The following is a 19452-nucleotide window of genomic DNA, read 5'->3' as shown; positions in this document are numbered from 1 at the left end:
GCAGACAATTTCAGTAGCTCCTGTCTCTCATTGTAGCTCTTCATCCTGTTTTTCACCATTAACGGATAAAGCATTCCCTTCTTGAGTAAACACACTTGTTGCCTGTAGAGCAGCATTAATACCTCCTCTGTTAGTCCAGGCTCCCTTCTCATTGGTTGATCACACTTCCCCTCTGTTCCTCAGTCACTCTGATTCGTGAGTAAAGCATCTGTCATCAGACCAAGTGAAGATATTTCCTGTGCTAAAGTCTCTCATATCTCTTGACAATTTTTTTTCTTTTTAGTGTCTTGTAAGCGCCTATCGTATTGCGCTAAGTCCTCAAACAGCTCACATTTTCCAGTATTGTTTTGTGTAGATCCATTTCTACTGGAGTAAAATATTTCAGGAGCAAATGTATGTACCCAGCACTGATCTCAATATTGTAATTCTTCCATTCCTTCAACAGGTCTAGTAAAGAATTACCATATGTAGGCATTTTGCAAACTCGTAGCCCTCTAGGAATAACCCTGAAACATAAACAGGCTTCAAAGTGTAGTCTTTGCCATTGAAGCCTCTTGTAACGGTACAAGTTATTTTCTGTAGTTTTAAAAAGCTGTATAAAGCATTCATAACTACCAATTTCAGCAGTATCAGTCCCATATGATTCAAGGGCTTCCACATTCATTGAAAGAAGGGGGTTGTCATTCATCCCCAGCAGACAATCAAGTCTATTCAAAAGCATATTTTCTTGATTAGCTCTAGCAGTAGCATTTTCTCCATCCAAAACACTTTCTGCCATGCTCTTACAAGAAGAGTAAGATTAAGTCCAAAATAAACAGAGCAACCAGCAAAAGACCACAATCCAAATGTATAATCGAAAAAATAGCTGGTCAGGCAGAAGTGTAGAACAAACAGGAATGTTAATAAAACTTTACACACTGAATAAAATCAGGTAGGAAGGCAAGAATCAGGAAGGCAAAGGGTCAAATGAACTTATTCCAATTAAGCCTTTATTGAAATCACGTGACTTGAAACACTAGGCTGTACATATAAAAACTCACTGTGGATGCAGTATTTTAGGGATCTGAAGAAGTACCTGTGTGTACGAAAGCGGTTATCCTGTTTTTTATTGTTTTATTGATTTTATTCCGTGTGTAAAGTTTTATTAAAGTTCCTGTTTGTTCTACACTTCTGCCTGACCAGCTATTTTTTCGATTATTTAGAACTGTGATTGCTCTTAGAAATAGAACTTAGTCAGATTTAGTCTAGCTGTTTTCTATATTTATGTTAGACTATTCTACAGTATTATTTTAAGCATTTTCCTGTGATTTCTGAACTCTTGGCTAGCACTGTGTTGTATTGAGAAGATTTGTCTTGTGATTTTATTATTTATTATTAAATATTTTTTAACCTTTCAACTGTGGCTGTTTTGTGCAGAGATAATTTAAGCTCTAGAGTAAATTGCATGTATATAGTGATTCTGTACAAAGCCACTCCAAATAAGCCTTGATCTTCGTCACACTTACTAATAATATTGCACAGTAATAACTGGACACCCTTTGGTAAGGGCCCTTTTAGTAGCTGATAAGTGTAGTTGGTGGCTGTGATTACTACCCTATAGCCTGGCAGGAGGGGGCATAGCTGGAGAACCTGTGCCAGCCCTTCCCAGGAGTGTCTGTGTGTATGTATATAAACCAAATCTCAATGTGTGTGTGTGTCAGCTACTTGGGCAGGGACACAAAGCACTGGTTGGACAGAGAGGGCACTGGAAGTTTTGGCTTGACTACTCGGCTAAGATCTGTACCCTATAGCTGTGCCAGTGGGGAGTCTTATTGGGGATCTGGAGAGAAAGGGAGAAACCAGCCCCAGACTGACTGTGTGTGCTCTTAAGGGGAAATTGTATTTTACTGTATGTGTATTTGTTATCCCTCCCAATGTGGATGCCCTTCACTGGTGCTAGTGGTGAAGATTAAGGCTCCTTGATTACTGGGTCAGTGCACGGGTGTCACATATTAATTGGTTGGCAGAGGTGGGTGGGATATCCACACCACATATTAATTGGTTGGCAATTGGCTTGTAGTGGTGTGGATAGTCAATTCCTGTAGCTTTTCTACAGTCTGAAGGTGTTTTTGTACTGTAAATCAGCCATACAGGGAATATTCAGAGTTCAAATCACAATTGTTTTATTTCTTTTGTTAGCTTAGTCAGGGAGAGCAGGAAAGCATGTCAGCAGAGGAGTATGGCAAGCTGACAAGGAGCCAGTTGGCTGAGATGTGCCAGGCTAAGGGACTGGTTGCATGGAAACCTGACTAAGGCAGAAATTATTGCAGCTTTGGTTACAGTTGCATCAGAAAACATCAATCAGGAGGGCGATCAGACTGGTCGTGGAGATGTACAACACTCAGAGAATGGACATCTTAACCTTTCTGCAGAGAACTTAAAAGTCCATCTGGAGCTAAAGAGACATGAGTTGGAGGCAAGGCATTTGGAAACAGAAGCAGCAGAGAGACTGAGACATCTACAGGCTGAGGAGAACGAGAAACTGCTATGCCTGGAAGCTGAGGAAAAGGAAAGGCAGAGGCAGCACAAAAGGGAGATGCTGACTTTTCGCCAGAGTCATGAAGGTAATAGGGAAAGGAATAACTGGACCCCAGAAGCATAAAAGGTCAGCAAATTTATTCTCCAGGTTATAGAGGGGGATAATTTTGATAGTTTCATTCATATGCTTGAAAGGGTATGTAAACAGTATGATGATTACCAAAGGCTCTGGGTACAGATCCTGACCCCCTTACTCCATGATAAAGCTGTAAAGCTGTAAATGTACTTTCCAAACTGTCAGACAATGATTTCTTAAATTATACTGCTGTTAAGAATTGTCTGTTAGAATTTTTTAAGCTAACACCTGGAACTTATAGGAAAATGTTTTGTGAGCATAGACGCAAGGCAGAAAGTGTATGTGAATATGTTGCTGTACTGAGCACTTATTTGCATAGGTGGGTGAGTGGATGTCACGTCACCCCTTTTGAAGGGCTAGCAGACCTTTCAATGAGGGAACAAGCCCTTAGCACTTTGCTGGAGGACATGAGGATCTGGTTAGCTGATATACAATGTGCTACTTCAGATGAGTTGGGGAAGAAGGGAGTCCTATACCTAGCAAGCAGGGCATCCCTGCACAGGAAAGGAACCCCCAATACTGCTCATGGGTCTAAAGGAACCTATGGTTAGCAGCCAAGACTGCCCCAACAGAATCTGCCAGTAGCAGGAGAAGCCACTAGTCCAGGTACACATCCAGGACCTAGAGTTAAATGTTTTGAATGCATCCAGTGTGGCCATGTTGGCATACAGATGTCCACAGATGCAAGGTGGGCAACAAACGTTGAGGGAACCAGTAGGTGGGAAGGACAAAATGCCAACAGTACATTGTTGTGAGACAATAGGGGTACAAAACTACCATCCTGCAGATGTCCTGATAGGGAAGGATTTTGATGAGGCAGTACTATGTGTTAATGTAGTTACACACAGTCAGGCTTTGAGACAAGCATGTGGGTCTGGTAGCCTGGTGGAGACCCAGACAGACTGCATACTTGCAGCCAGGACTGGTGAGGCAGTTACTTCAGGGAGTGAGCTAATCTGTAGCAGTGAGACCGAAGGTGAGCCACAGCTGGTTGTGGGTACTGATGTTCCCTTGGACAGAGTAACTGCAAAGGTAGAGGTGAGTAGTAGTATCCAGGCTGACAGTGAGGCACCGCTGTCAGAGGATGCCAGAATTCCTGTGGAAAGGGAGCTGGGAAGGGTTACAAAGAGAGAGTTGAGACAGGCTCAGTTCTCAGACCCTTCATTACAAGGTCTTAGGCAGGTAGCTAGTGAGGCACCTGATTCTCAAGGGAAGGGGGATTCTGTATACTGGGACAAAAAGTTACTGTATAGATAGTGGACCACTGAGGGAGGACTAGAATGTGAGAGAATACAGAAGTTGATAGTGCCTAGAGGCTACCATCTGGGCTTCTAGCCATAGCTCATGATAACCCTTTGCAGGTCATATGAGCATAAAATGTACAAAGAGATATATTATGCAGAGCTTATATTGGCCTGGAATTTCTAGAGATGTAACAGGATACTGCAGGACATGTGAGTAGTGCCAAAAGGTAGGCAAGGCAGGAGACAAGGTGAGAGCTCCTTTGATGCCTTTGCCTGTGATTGAGGAGCCATTTAAGAGGGTAGCTATGTGTATTTTGGGGCCTCTAAGCACCCCAAGTTCCACAGGGAAAACGTATATCCTAGTGGTAGTAGATTATGATACAAGATACCCTAAGGTAGTGGCTTTGTCCTCCGTTGAGGCAGAAAAGGTGGCAAATGCTTTGTTAGAGATTTTCAGCAGGGGAAAGAAATACTGACTGACAGAGGTGCCAATTTCATGTCAGACCTGCTGGCTTGTCTGTGGAAGTGCTGTGGGGTGAAGCACCTGAAGACCACCCCCTACCATCCTCAGACTAATGGTCATATTGAGAGGTTAAACTCTACAATCAAGTCCATACTACGGGCATTTACAGACCAATTTAGGAGGGAGTGGGACAAATATTTGCCCCATCTGTTGTTTGTTTCCAGAGAGGTTTCCTAGGAATCCACACGTTTTTCACCCTTTGAGTTGCTGTATGGGCATAGGGTGAGGGTGCCTCTAGATTTAATTTGTGATGAGTGGGAAGGTGAGTGTGAATCCCACAAGGAGTCTGTTGTGGCATATGTCCTAAACCTAAGAACAAGGCTCAGGGAACTCATGGGCTTGGCCCAGGAGAACCTGGCAGAAACACAACAGCAGAAAAAGGTCTGCTATGAGAGGAATGCTCGAGCTAGAAAGTATGCTGTAGGGCAGCAGGTAATGGTTCTCATTCCTGTCAGACACAAACAAGCTGCAAGCAGCTTGGGAGAGATCCTACAAAGTGTAAGAAAGGTAAGTGATTTTAACTACATGGCAGAACTGCTAGGCAGGAGGCAGGGGCATAAATTGTACCATGTTAACATGAAGAAACCTTACCATGATAGGGAGGCCCTTGTGCTGAGTATTTGCATTGGATTGCTGGAGGAGTCTGAGGGAGATCTAGTGACTGATCTCAGTGAGGCTCGGAGTGACACTTCGGTGGAAGGAGTAGCAATGCCCCAGCAGCTATCTCCTACCCAGGTTCAAGAAATCTGAACAGTGTTACAGGAGTTTGGGTAATGTTCACTGGGAAACCCAGGTGCACCCACCTGGTGCAGCAACAGTTGGATAAAGAACCCCAAAGGCCTATTAGGCAGGCCCCTTCTAGGGTACCTTTGAGAGTCAAACAGACTCTGAGGGAGGAGATACAGGAGATGTTGGAACTAGGGGTAATTCAAGGGTCCAACAATCCCTGGATCTCCCCAGTGGTGTTTGTGCCAAAGAAGGATGGCAGCACCAGGTTCTTTGTGGACTGCAAGAAATTAAATAGTCATACAGAGTCAGATGCTTACCCCATGCCTAGGACAGATGAGGCACTAGAGCAGCTGGGTGAAGCTAAGTATCTTACTACCATTGATCTTACCACGGGTTAGTGGCAGGTGCCCTTGACTCCTAGTGCTATAGAGACGTCAGCCTTTGTGACTCTTTTTGGCTTGTATGAGTTCACAAAGATGCCCTTTGGGATGAAAAATGCCCCAGCGACTTTCCAGAGGTTAGTAGATTATATCCTAGCAGGAGCAGGAGGGTTTGCCCATGCTTACCTAGATGATGTTGCCATCTATAGCCATTCCTGGCAAGATCACCTTCAGCATGGCAGGGAGGTACTGGGAAGACTACAAAGGACAGGTTTGACAATTAAGCTGAGCAAATATCAGGTGGGTATGGCAGAGGTCTCCTACCTGGGACATAGAGTGCAGAGTGCTAAGATCTGGCCATAACCTGCCAAAGTGGAAGCCATTCAGGCATGGCCTGCACCTGTTACCAAAAATCAGGTGAGGGCATTCTTAGGGACAGCAGGGTACTATAGAAAATTCACCCCTAGATGTAATACCATGGCTTCTCCCTTCACAGACCTGACAAGGAAGAGCAGGCTAGATAAGGTAGTGTGAACCACAGCGTGTGAGCATGCAATCCAGAAGCTTAAAGAAGCTTTGGGAAGACCCCCTGTGTTAGCCAGTCCAGAGTACAGCAAATAATTTGTTGTGCAGGTGGATGTTTCAAAAAATGGGATGGGGGCTGTACTTAGCCAGATTTCTTCAAAGGGAGGAGCACCCAGTGGTTTATCTCAGTTGTACACTTCAACCCAGGGAGGAATGCTATGCAGCTGTAGAAAAGGAATGTCTAGCCATATTGTGGGCACTGCAGAAACTTCAGCCTTATCTGTATGGAAGAAAATTCAATGTAGTTACAGATCACAATCCCCTAACATGGTTACACTAAGCCAGCCAACAAAATGCTAAGTTGCTAAGATGGAGCCTAGAGTTGCAAGCATATGATATGTCAGTGCAGCATTGCAGTGGGATTAGCAATACCAAAGCAGATGGGCCCTCAAGACAGGGGATGGAGTAAGGTATACTCAGATAGACCTACACCTCTCAAGCAACGTTTCTCAAGGGTCACTTGAAAAACTAGCTTGAGTTCTTCTGGGGGAGATAAATTAGTATGTGATGCCCGTGCACTGACCCAGTAATCAAGGAGCCTCAATCCTCACCACTAGCACCAGTGAAGGGCATCCACATTGGGAGGGATAACAAATACACATACAGTAAAGTACAATTTCCCTTAAGAGCACACATATATCACAGTCAGTTCACAGTCAGTCTGGGGCTGGTTTCTCCCTTTCTCTCCAGATCCAAAATAAGACTCCCTACTGGCACAGCTATTGGGTAGAGATCTCAGCTGAGTAGTCAAGCCAAAACCTCCAGTGCCCTCTCTGTCCAACTAGTTCTTTGTGTACCTGCCCAAGTAGCTGACAAAGACACACTTTGGGATTTGGTTTATATACAAACACACAGACACTTCTGGGAAAGGCTGGCACAGGTTCTCCAGCTATGCCCCTCCTGCCAGTTTATAAGGTAGTAATCACTGCCACCAACTACTCTTCTCATCTACTAAAAAGGCCCTTACCAAAGGGTGTCCAATAATTACTGTGCAATATTATTATCCAATTAGTAAGTGTGACAAACAGCAAGGCTTATTTGGAGTGGCTTTGTACAGTATCACTATATACAATCAGTGTACTCTAGAGCTTAAATTATCTCTACACAAGACGGCCACAGTTGAAAGGTATAAAAATATTTAATACAAAATAAAAACACAAGACAAATCTTCTCAATTCAACACAGTGCTAGTCAAGAGTTCATAAATCACAGGAAAATACTTAAAATAATACTGTAGAATAGTTTGGCATAAATATAGAAAACAGCTATACTAAATCTGATTAAATTCTCTTTCTAAGAGCAATCACAGTGCTAAATAAACTTACATATAGAGCAAAGGCAGAGTACTGGTGAATAGATGTTCTTTAGACAAAATCCAAAATGCTCTTTGATTCTGTCTCTATGAGAAAATCTTACAAATAATACATCACTGCTGACGCATTTTAGGATACATCATTCTTCTCTGGTTCCCAGGCTAACAGAAACTCAGAGTTTTAACATTCAATCTTGCAAACTACAGCAATAAAATACATTATGTATGTATAATCTAGCAATTAATTCTGGTCTCAAAACAATAGAAGGAATTCCACAGTCCAGACATTATGTCTCCGAGCCTTGAGATCAAACAGTCATATAATGCTTGACTTATCAGCTTTCTTCCAACAGAGTGCACTGTGGTTACATTTTTGAAGTTCAACATTTAACACAGTTTTCTTACATTTTAAGAAGACAAGCCTGTAGATTATATTCATATTAACATTGAGATAGAATTATGTACAAAATTTTATCTAGCTAGGCTGGCAGCCTTCACGTATCTTCACACTCGCCCAAAAAGGCCAGTTGAGATGTGTGGCTACAGCCAGTTGACTGATACATCTGTGTAAACAGTCCAGCAACTTGGTGATGTACTGGCTGGGAATCACCTGCTTGTGTGGTATTCTTCTTACCTGGAAATTCATATCCTGGTGTGGCCATACCTCTCAACTGTACAGGTTTTGGCAGATTGTCCAGTTGTTTGTCTAGAACTGCCATCCAGTCTGCATACACTTGTGTTTGTATGGCAAGTTAGTTGCATATAATTGCGGACTGACTTTACAAAATAATGACAGACATTAGTGTTTCAGACTTCCTAACCTTCAGACAATTTCTGATAATGCAAAACCCGTTATTCTACAAACTTTCTCAGTATGTAAGGGCAACATTTACAGTACTTGCCTATCATTGGGCCTTTGTCCCACTTTTATGTATGACCTTGTCCTGATGTCTTTCTGCCAAAGGTTAAGAGGTATCGGTGTGGATACAGAGTGCATTTGACTGTGCAGAAATGTCCATAATATGTATAGTACATTCCACATAGCACTGTGACTTCCAGGTATGTCAGTGACAGAGCAGTACAGAGTAATGTGGTGAACCACTGACAGACAGTTGTGTATGGGTTGATAGGTTGTTATGACATTAGTAAGGTATTGGCCCTGAAGCCCTTATAAGCCACGCAGATGAGAGTGTAGCCCATGTTAAGACATGTAAACATACAGAGTGCCTGTCCAGCAGGGGCACAGGTAGAATCACAGGACTGTATTTTGTGTTTCTTGTGCACATATACAGGGAGCACATCACTAGGGGTATTGAAGCACTTGGCTTGCTGTGGACAGGGAGTGTATTCCACAGATGGGGGAGTGTGAGGGACACATATCTGTCACACAGGCAGGCTGTACTGATATCACAGCCCAGGTTGATGCTGCACCTGCAGCTTAATGGAGTGGTCCTTGACTTCCAGATGTGCAACAGTTCCATCAAGGCAGGGTTGTTTTGTATGCCAAACAGGGGTCATCTCAGCAGAGCCTGTATGGAATGGAGTAGAGGGACAGTGCTTTTAGCCTATCTGTGTTGGGCAAGTATTTGGGGTTTGGGGTAAGGCTTTAGTGTTTGCAAAACCCTTGTGTGTGGAGTCTGCATGGTCTGTGGTGTGTAAGTTTGCAGAGTTCTCATGTATTTTTGCCTCTGAGGTGTCCTTTCTTTGGGTTTATATTTTGTTACAGACCTCCACTTACATGGTTGTGTGTTGTGTATTTGCAGGCAATGTTTACTGACTCCATACACTGTATGACATCTATGTTAAGGCACAATTTATTCTAGTGTGCACATTATCCATTTGTCTGGCCAGTGGTTCCCCTCCCCCTTATTTATTTTATTTTTATTTTATTTTATTTAACATTTGTTAACCAGGAAAGTCTAACTTGGAACAAAGCCAATTTTCAGAGGAGGCCCAGGGAGAAATTCTCTAGACACATGACTTTGTAACATGGGAGGAAACCTGAGTACCCAGAGGAAACCCACAGGAATGCAGGGAGGACATGTAGAATCCACACAGACGGCACCTCAGCCAGGAATCGAACCAGCGAACCTCTTGCTGAGAGGCGACAATGCTACCGCTGCACCACTGCACTGTCCACTTATGTGTGTCTCTTTGTTTTTCTGTAGTCCGGTCACAAGCTTTGCTCACAGTGGCTGCTGTTATGTATTTGTATTTCTGATGTAAGCTGGGTAAATGAAGTAGCATCACACACAAGGTTGTGGACTTCACACCTCTGAGTTTACCTATTTAGCAGGTTGTCCATCATTGCACCACTACATTTGCTGTGGTCCTCAGACGGTTTGTGTTGCTAAATGTTATTATGAGGCTACATGTTGGCCTAGCTGTCAAACTGTCACAGACTGACATCTGGACAGGCCCATATATGACAGTCAGACAAAAAAGCACACACATGGGGACAGGGTATTACTACTGTTCTGCCAAACATAGACGGTTGAGAGACCAGTTTGATATTTGCTTGCTTTTTCTTGTGGGTATGATATCTGCTTCCCCACTTCTGCCATTGATGTTTTGACAAGACCCTTTCTTGTTTTGCAAATATTTTGCAGGCAAATCCAATGTTAGGACAAGCAGAACAGATATACAAGGCAGACATGTGCTCCTTCTGTGACAACCTGTCATTCCAGGGGTATGGATGTTGGCCAGTGACATGTTGTCAGTGCTGTCACAGTAAGTTGGCGGCCTTTTATGACCTGGCAGTACACTGACCTTCAGGTACCTGCTGTTCTACTAGGCACCATACCTGACTATTTACAGCCAGACATCTGGACAAAGCCATATGTAATTTGGGGACAAAGGCCTATTTATAGGGACCATTGTTAACTATTGGCCTTACAAACCAAGAAAGGTGATACAATAACAAGTTTTGCATCAGCATGAATTTTCTTAAAGTGTATGAAGTCTGGAACTACAATCTGTCATTATTTTTAGACTTTAGTGTTTTGTGATTTACTAATGATTGCCAGACAACCACAATTTCATGGCAAAGAGACCATAAATATAATGCCAATCTCTGGACATTCTACAATAGGTATGTACAGTTGAGAGGTATGGTAGGCACTGTGTAGGTTGCTCCAAGCTATGTACTGTCCATATGTGTGGCCCCCTGTCCATGGCCTGTACAGCTTTCCTGCATTAACAGATATTGACATCTGGACAGTGTGTACAACTCCTACCATACATGTAGCTGACATACATAATAGTTGGCACTGCAGTTCTTGGAACATGGCCCTGTCAAAGACAACACTGTACTTAGGCCACTATGACACAACAGCCAAGAGCAAATGCTGGTTACATCCTGACAGTATTAACCACACATTTACATAGCTCGTTGACCCCTGTATATTGTGTATATGCAACAAGATATCATGTTGATTGGGACAGCCCTGGCAATGTGCGCTCTGCTGCTATTTCCCTGCTAACAAACATGTTACTGCATTTATATGGGAATATGGGTGTGTGGGGGGCACACCTGTTAACTGTACACATTTGCACAGACTGTGCTGCTATTTGCTTTACATTTTTGTTCCGTTTAGCATAGTATTGTGCCCTGTCTTGGAGACTAGAGGCATATCACTAAAGCACATAGATCGGATTGTAATGGCATACATCTGAGTTTCAGACTTCTTACAGAGCCTTACTGCAACTGCAAGACTTGCTGTGCTATCACTGTGTAAGTCTGTAGGGGGGTATTTCATCATTGTCGCCATTTGTGGGCCTTTGCCAGACATTTTTTTATGTTTTCCTACAGCTGACTTGCTGGGTGAGGCTGAGGGGTGAGTATGGGACTCCCACACTGGCATCTATGCCTGTGACCTATGACCTCCCAGATAGTTGCCCCCCCCCCCCCACATTTACTGCAGTGAAATTGGTCACCTTGGGTACTACTGCATAGTGTGGGGAAGCCAGAATTGGGCAAACAGTTCCTGGTGTACCACATAGCTGTCAGCTGTGTGCTGCTATCCCAGCAGGCCACCCCATTCCCTTGCATGCATGCAGCAATACCATAAATATTCTACCAGAATATGCTAATCCATTCATTTATTGTTAAGAAGACTGACTTACCTTGTGCCTGAGCAGTTGTGTGGATGGTGCTTGAGGGCTTCCTATGTTGGATGCACGCAGTACACTTCCTATACATGGTAAGTTACAGGTAGTGTGATGTGTGTGTCATCCATTTTACTGTGTGTGTGAGTTAGAGAGAGGTGTCAGTCCCTGGGTCCCTACAGTGTGAGTGCGTGTGCTATGCACTGCCTCTTTGCCAAGGCCAGGGCATACTAGGCACACCTCTGTCTGCCTACAGGTCCTGACTCAGGGGGTTCCTCCTCCAAGTCCCTTTGTGCCTGTGGGGATCTTGGCAATGGTGAGGGGCTGTGTGGCCCTTCCCGGTGCTGTTCCTGCTGCAGCTGTTTCTGCAGGATCATATTGTGTAGCATGGCACATACTATGAGCATGTGTGCACATGTGGCTGGAGAGTACTGCAAGGCTCCACCAGATATGTCGAGGCAGCAGAACCGTGACTTGAGCATCCCAAACACATGCTCTGTAATGATCCTGGTTTGTGCATGTGCCTCATTATGACATTCTTGAGTGGGTGTGTGTGCATTTCTGATGGGTGTCATCATCCACGGCTCCAGTACATAGCCAGCATCCCCCACCAGATGGCCATATGGGATGTCATCCCTGGCAAATCCCTGATACAGATGTGAGGAATGCCAGATGTGGGAGTCATGATAGCTTCCAGGGCTGCCAGCACACACATTAATGATAATGCCCTGGGGATTGCACATGACCTGGCAGTTGATGGAGTGAAAGCCCTTGCAGTTTAGGTAGACCTTACCCTGCTCACCGGGTGGTGCTTTGATGTGGATGTGCGTGCAGTCTATGGCACTCAATACCTATGGGTAGTCTGCTACACAGTGGAAGAGGTGCATATTGGTGGTCCTCATCTCACAGGTGCTGGGGAAGTAAATGTGCTCACCGGCATGTAGTAGCATGGCATCCAGAAACTGGTGGAGTACCCTGGATGCAGATGCCTGTGAGACACCCATGATGTCCCCAGTAGGTCTTTGGAAAGTACCTATAGCTAGTATTCTTAAGGCTACACATGCCTTGGTATCCACTGGGATGGGTTCCCCTCTGATGGCTCTGGGTCTGAGTTGAGGATGGTACAGCTCAATTAGTTGCTGAAGTATGTCCCTGTCCACTCTGTAGTGGTCTACTATCTACAAATCATGTAGCCCCTGATAGGTTACCTGGGTCTGAGCACTCTTCTCCTCCTTCTCAGTCTGGGGCGGTTGTCCTCACCACCCTCAGGCTCTAGCACATACTAATGTATCAAAGTGACTGCAACCCCTAACATTTTGTTGGTTAAAATTCCCCCGAGTGTGTACACCAATGGTGCAGAGTTTGTGGGAAAAAACAGACTGAAAGGTGTTTGCACAGTTTATACTGTTGTGCTGTGGATGCTGCCTGTATAATTGGCTGACTATGATAAAGTCCACCTGCCATCTATGTTATTTTTACTTTATTGCTTTTATTCTGCTATTTCCCTTTTTTTTCTATTTTCCCTTTCCATATCTGCCTCTTTTAAGCCCCAAGGCATGCCACGCAAACCCGATGCCCAAATGTAAACAGTTCTGCTATTTTGGGTTTTTTCTTTTTTGTTTTGTTTAAAACCCAGTGCACGCCACTTAAACCCATTTAGGTAAAGTAAACAGTTTTAAGCAGAAATGATCCTCCCCTGTACATAAACACACTCCTCATTTCATGGAAGAAGTTAATACAGCCTCAGATACACACCCCTTGCTTAGCTTTGCTTAGCTGAGCACAAATACAGGCAGCAGAGCTCCAATGTGCTTACACCAAGCATGACACACCCCCTTTTCATGTCAGCTACTTCTCCTGCTTACACTGTAGCATTATAGCTCCTACATGGTTAGGTGCAGCCAGAGAATGGTCTCCCATTTAATGATTTAGTAAAATTTGCTCATTTGCATACCCAGCTGCCTTGGTCCTTTGTTACATCACTACACCAGAGCCTTCCTCCTTAGAAATCAGTGTTACCTGTTATTGTTTTCATTCTGCATGCCATACACTATAATGGCAGAATGCAGATTTAACTTAAAATAGTCTTTTCCATTTTTTTTTATTTTCGGCACAATCCCGTTTGTGAGTCACTGTCCTATGCTTAAATGTCTGAAATCGGCCCAAAAAACCCCCTTTGATTTTTATAATTTTGCAACTCTTTTCCATGCCAATGGCCATATTTTTGGCCATTGACATGCCTCATGATTATAATACATGCTTTACTTTGGGCTTTCATGCCTCCGTTTTGATTTTTCAGAAATGTACTCGGTTAGTAACTGAATACATTTCTGCACCGCACACCGTTCTTGCATGGATGCCTGCCTACTTACTGAATTGCTAATTCACCTCATTTACATGTTTTTTCCACTAAATGAGGTAATTAGCATAATTCAGTGGGAGTCTATATCAGAGTCGAGGTTGTACAACTTTGAACACCATATGGTCGAACCCATATGTTCGAAGTTATAAAACTTTGAATACCTGAAAAAAAAAAAAAGAAAAAACTTACCTGACGACTTTAAGCAGGGTCAAGCCCCCCTGCACCCCCCCCGCTCTTTAAATATACCAACTCTGAGATTGCACTACAGTGTAGTAAAGGGAAATCTTCCCTTTCCTCACTGGACTGCATTAAAGTGCGGTCTCAGAGTTGGTATATTTAAAGAGCGGGGTGTTAAGATTTAGGTTTTTTTTTTTTTTACATATTCAAAGTTTTACAACTTTGAACATGTGGGTTTGACCATATGGTGTTCGAAGTTGTAGCACTTAGAATATTTGATATAGACCCATTCAGTGGTGTCCATGCAAGAATAGTGCTAGCAGGCTCGTGCACGCTCCCAGTCTTGTTTACTGGATCACTCGATGGCCGTATTCCATGCAGGAGCTGCTGCACTATTCCTGCATGGTGAAAACAGCTTATTGATTCCTGGGGATAGTTTTCTTACATTTGTAAGACAAGCATACAAACCATATTACTATTCACAAATGACATAGACTTATTTACAAAATTCTAGCTAGCTGGGCTAGCAGCATTCACATATGCTCTTTTCTTTTCAAAATTACAAATACATTTTCAAGTTAGCTGTAATATATCAAAAAGGAAAGTATGTATTTAGAATAAAAACTGAGTGCCTATTCTTTAGAATCCCTAAAAGCTTTCCACTTCATTTAGAATGGGATTGCTGACACAACTTAAAGTCTTTGGAAGCAGTGTCAGCTGAATTATTTTCACGTAATCCACTATACCCATGCATTTTTCTTCACTAAGCTATACCTTGTATCATTGGAAGGAAACAGATGAACAATAAAGTGCTTTTTTTGCAATTGTATTACTTACTAAAACGGTAAAGCATTTTAATTAATGTTCTGTTTGTTTGTTTAATTGTTTATTTATGTATTGGTTTTTGAATTTATTAACCAGGGTAGAGCACCAATATCGACTGAACAATTTTAGTCTCAGCCTGAGTTTACAGAAAAAAAAAATTAGAATGCAACATAAGAACAAGAAAAAATTAAAAAATATATATTACAAGCAGTAAAAATGCAAAACTATATACTAAGGCAAGAAAAATATGCAAGCTCAGGAAAAGCAAAAATGTGGACGATATTCTGGTAAGCATGATGAGATTAGTCATCAAGATGGAAATCAATTAAAAATGTAATTATGTAGAGAGCAAAGAAAGAGAAATGGTTCGGGGAAAGAGAAATGGTTCGGGGAAAGTGTTTTAGTGTTAATTAGGTTATACATCATTATAAAATAGAAATAACTGTGCATAATGCAGCTTTACCCACAGTGCCCTTTGTCTGGCCATCCAGGATTCTCCCTTTTGACCAAACCACACCAGCCTTGGCAATCTCTGAATTTGAATTGTTGCTTAAATAATTGATTGATGATACTAATAATGCAATGATACATTTTTTTGAAGGTGTCTGTAAAGTGGTGATAAATTTTGCAATGAAGCTAGTAGAGTGGTGATAAAATATGTAGTATTGCAGCCTGGATACCTGTTTTTATTAATTTCGTGGCTCAGTTGTGTTTTTCATAAAATAGTTATATATTACATTATTAAGATAAATACACAATACTTGGAGTATGATGTGTGATACATGAAATATCTTATACCGTAGGATCAGAGATTCAGCTTTATGGAGAATGGTATAATTCTACAATCATACAATACAAGACATTCTCTGTATCACAGGCTAGACCACACATATTCCATGCATTGATGTTTTCATTTTTTTTAAAGAGTAATATTTTCCTTGGTCTTCTATGGACTGTGTTACTTATTTACATTTCTGCTGAACATGATTTTAACTATTTTATGAATCACTGTCCCATTTGAGTTTCTCTACAGTAGTTCTAGAGTACTTTTTAAACATGTTTGCAGTACTAGTTCATTCTTTAATGCGCCTCAGTACCATACATCTCATCTGTCCCCGAGTTTGCAGAATACATCTGGTTTTGTCTTATATATTTGCCCACTCCCTCATAAAAATGTTGGTTTTCTGGTAAATCATTGGAAATTGTAGTCAGCCAATATAACCAGACATTACAGTGTCATATTGTATAGAGAATACCTGCTGATATAAAACCTGTCATTCTATTAACTTTCCAAGTGAATTAGAATAATATTTAAAAATTGTCCCTCATTTTGGGTCTTTCTCTCCCCCTCCCCATTATTTTGGCTTTGTCCAGAGTTCTTGAACAAAGACATTGAGAGGTATGATTAGCAGTGTAGTAAAACTTATATTACTTTGACCCAGCAGAATTTGCTAACAAATTCAGTGTAAATTCACCATAGTGTTAAATATCTAAAGCTCACTTGTACCTGAAGCTCCGAGTCCCAGCAACATCACTAAAGAAAGATGATCTCCAATTCTTAAAATAATTCCTCCATGTTCCTGATAATATATGTGTGTGTGTGTGTGTGTGTGTGTGTGTGTGTGTGTGTGTGTGTGTGTGTGTGTGTGTGTGTGTTTGTGTAAAACCCAGTGAAAGGAAAAGGAAGCCAATATTTTACTTTATTTCAGATTTTTCTTTTAAACTAATTGTGGATTTGGGTCTTTGATGGTACTTTTATGTGGGCTAAGTTGATTTGGCATTGCATATGTCTGCATTTCTTTATTGGAATCCAAGCAAATGACAGCTACCGATTGGCCTTCTTGCAGCAATTCCATTTTGCTGCAATTTAAGTACTTCTTCTGGCTTTCAGAATGTTTGTATTCAATATTTCTAACACGGAATTATTGACTTTTTGTTATCTTTAGAAATGCCATTTATCCAGTATTTTTCTGGACTATCCATAAATAGGAATATTTAGTCCAGTAGTCCAGAAAGCAGAATACAAACTCTGGTATTTTGTTTATCTATGCAAACAGAGTGCTGGAGTTTGCAAAAATACAGCCTCAGATTATTCTTTTAAGCAAGAAGCATCTCTAAAGTGATGTGATGAAAACCAGTACTTGTTAAAAAGGGAAAAAGAAGGCATTCCACTTTAAAATGATGTAAGCAGTGATGTCATGTGGGTGGTGCAAAGGGTGTGGTTTTGATCCCATTATCTTTGAAAACTCTTTGCTAAGTTCAGATACATTTTTTTTATCTTAATAGCAAAACACAGATAAGGAGGGAAATAAAAATGCAATCCTGGAATTCAGGAACACATAACATACTGTGTAATCCTGTTTCTAGCATTATCATGCAGATCATTAAGCAGAGCAATTCAAAGAACACTGTAGCACTACCTTAGCGCAACAGCATTAAGAGGACTCTGGCTTATTACACCACAGCAATCATACTGTAGAAACCTGTATATATATATATATATATATATATATATATATATATATATATATAAAACTCCAAACACGTCCAGCACTAAATAAAGAACAAATTGTCAGCCGTTTTGGAAGAAAGGCTTTATTTAAGCCAAAAGAACAGTAACTGAGCGTCATCAGTGTTAGACAGCAGTATATGCATATATGTGTGTTTCCACAACCATTAACCTATCTTAGTAATACACACCAAATGGTGACTAAAGGAATGATGATATTTATAAACCATTATTAAGCACATATTTAAATATGCTAATCAAATTTTACCAGAATTAAACATTAATTTCAATTTAGAGATCTAAACATAATATGGATACATATATTATATTATTACTAACTTTAATAATCTATCACTTATTCATAGACACCTATACAAATATATATGTGTGTATGTATATCTTAAATATATGCCTAAATAATACACAAGCACAACAATAAATGCATAAAATACAAAATATTAAGGCATATATGAATATACATACAAATAATTTAAATACAGAATGAATTTACTTCAGCTAAAGATAGAACAGTTACCAATGGTCATTTAGGCCTGGCTTAAATAAAGCCCCTAAATTCACTATCCATCTACGCTCTTTATTAGTTAATATTCTATGTTTAACTAAATCCTCCTTAACCCTATCATTTACTTTATCAATGCCAACAAAAACAAAATGAGCCGATGGATGAGTCAATATATGCTTATATAATGCACTTCTCATCCTCTTACATTTTATATCACTAAGGTGGGTGGCAATTCTTTGTTTAAGATGGCACGAAGTTTGTCCAGTATAAAATGAGCCACATCTACACAAAGCCATATATACCACCCATGATGTATTACATGTAACAAAACACCTTATATCATATACCTTACTAGTGTTGGCTGAAGTAAATGTAGTAGTTTTGGACATCAAATTACAATATTTGCAGTGTCCACGAAAAGTACAACCTTTTCTAGATGTATCCAATATTACAGGGTAGTATATCCAAACTGGAATTTATTATCCAGTATTGTATGTAACAAGGTCATTATGTAAAATAAACCAATATTTATCAATAACTTGCCTAATTAAATAAGTATTGGTTGCATGATAAACCGAATATTTTCACCCTTCTGCATTGGTATTTGTAGATCTATACGATCATTTAGAAGCATAACCCTTTCCAAGGATCTACTTTCATCACAAGCCTCTCTGATATTTCTATTTTGATAACCTCTAGCTTTAAATCTTAAGGATAAATATTTCATTATAATCCTTCACATCAGAACAAATAGTCTTAATTCTCCTAAATTGTGCCTTAGGTATATTCCTGATGAGGGTGGCAACTAGTAGCATACAATAAAGAATTTTTGGAAAAAGGTTTTCTATATAGCGAAGTTATAATAGTGCCATCAATGGCCTTGGTGACACTTACATCTAGAAAATCTATGGTAAACAACTCTAATTTTCCAACAAATTGAATTCCAAACTTGTTGGAATTCAAATATTCTTTAAAATCTAATCAGCTTTCTCCATACTACCCAACAATCATCTAAAAACCATCGCCACATAACAAGTTGTTCAGAAAAAGGAAATTGAATATTATAGACCAACAATTCCTCCAGGTAGCCCATAAATAGATCAGCATATGTTGCCCCAGCTGTTCCTTAACCTGTACATACCATTCATTATTGTATTTGAAAGCATTATGCTCAAGCACTATTTTAAGAAGGGAAACCCAGATCTCTGTATCCAAAATTGAATACTGGTATACAGAGATTGAACATCTAAAGTCCCAAGCTTACTCTCAAAGGACAATTGCAAATCTTCCATCAATTTTAAGAATTGCTTGGTATCTCTAATTCTAGCTCGTACTAGTAAAGGTTTTAACTTGCTTTCTAGGTATTCTGATAATGGTTCTGCCAAAGAACCTCGACCTGAAACAATGGGTCTACCTGGAGGATCATTTAGTCTTTTATGTATTTTAGGCAGAATATAATAATATTGGAAAGTTTCAACCTGCAGCTGTTTTACCAGCTCTGAACTCACACTGCCTGCTGTAGA

The 19452-nt window shown here is 40.9% G+C and overlaps 1 protein-coding gene across 1 annotated transcript in view; it reads right to left on the bottom strand.

The window, feature by feature from the left end:
• The window catches only part of LOC122814283 (calcium-activated chloride channel regulator 1-like), a 2127707-nt gene that overhangs the window by 1177240 nt on the left and 931015 nt on the right, over positions 1-19452 (bottom strand). The gene's annotated exons all lie outside the window — the stretch shown is intronic.

The sequence above is a fragment of the Protopterus annectens genome, chromosome 10.part0 (assembly GCF_019279795.1).
Source record: "Protopterus annectens isolate FY-2018-M chromosome 10.part0, PAN1.0, whole genome shotgun sequence".
Taxonomy (NCBI): domain Eukaryota; kingdom Metazoa; phylum Chordata; order Ceratodontiformes; family Protopteridae; genus Protopterus; species Protopterus annectens.
This window is presented reverse-complemented; position numbering and strand designations above follow the sequence as displayed.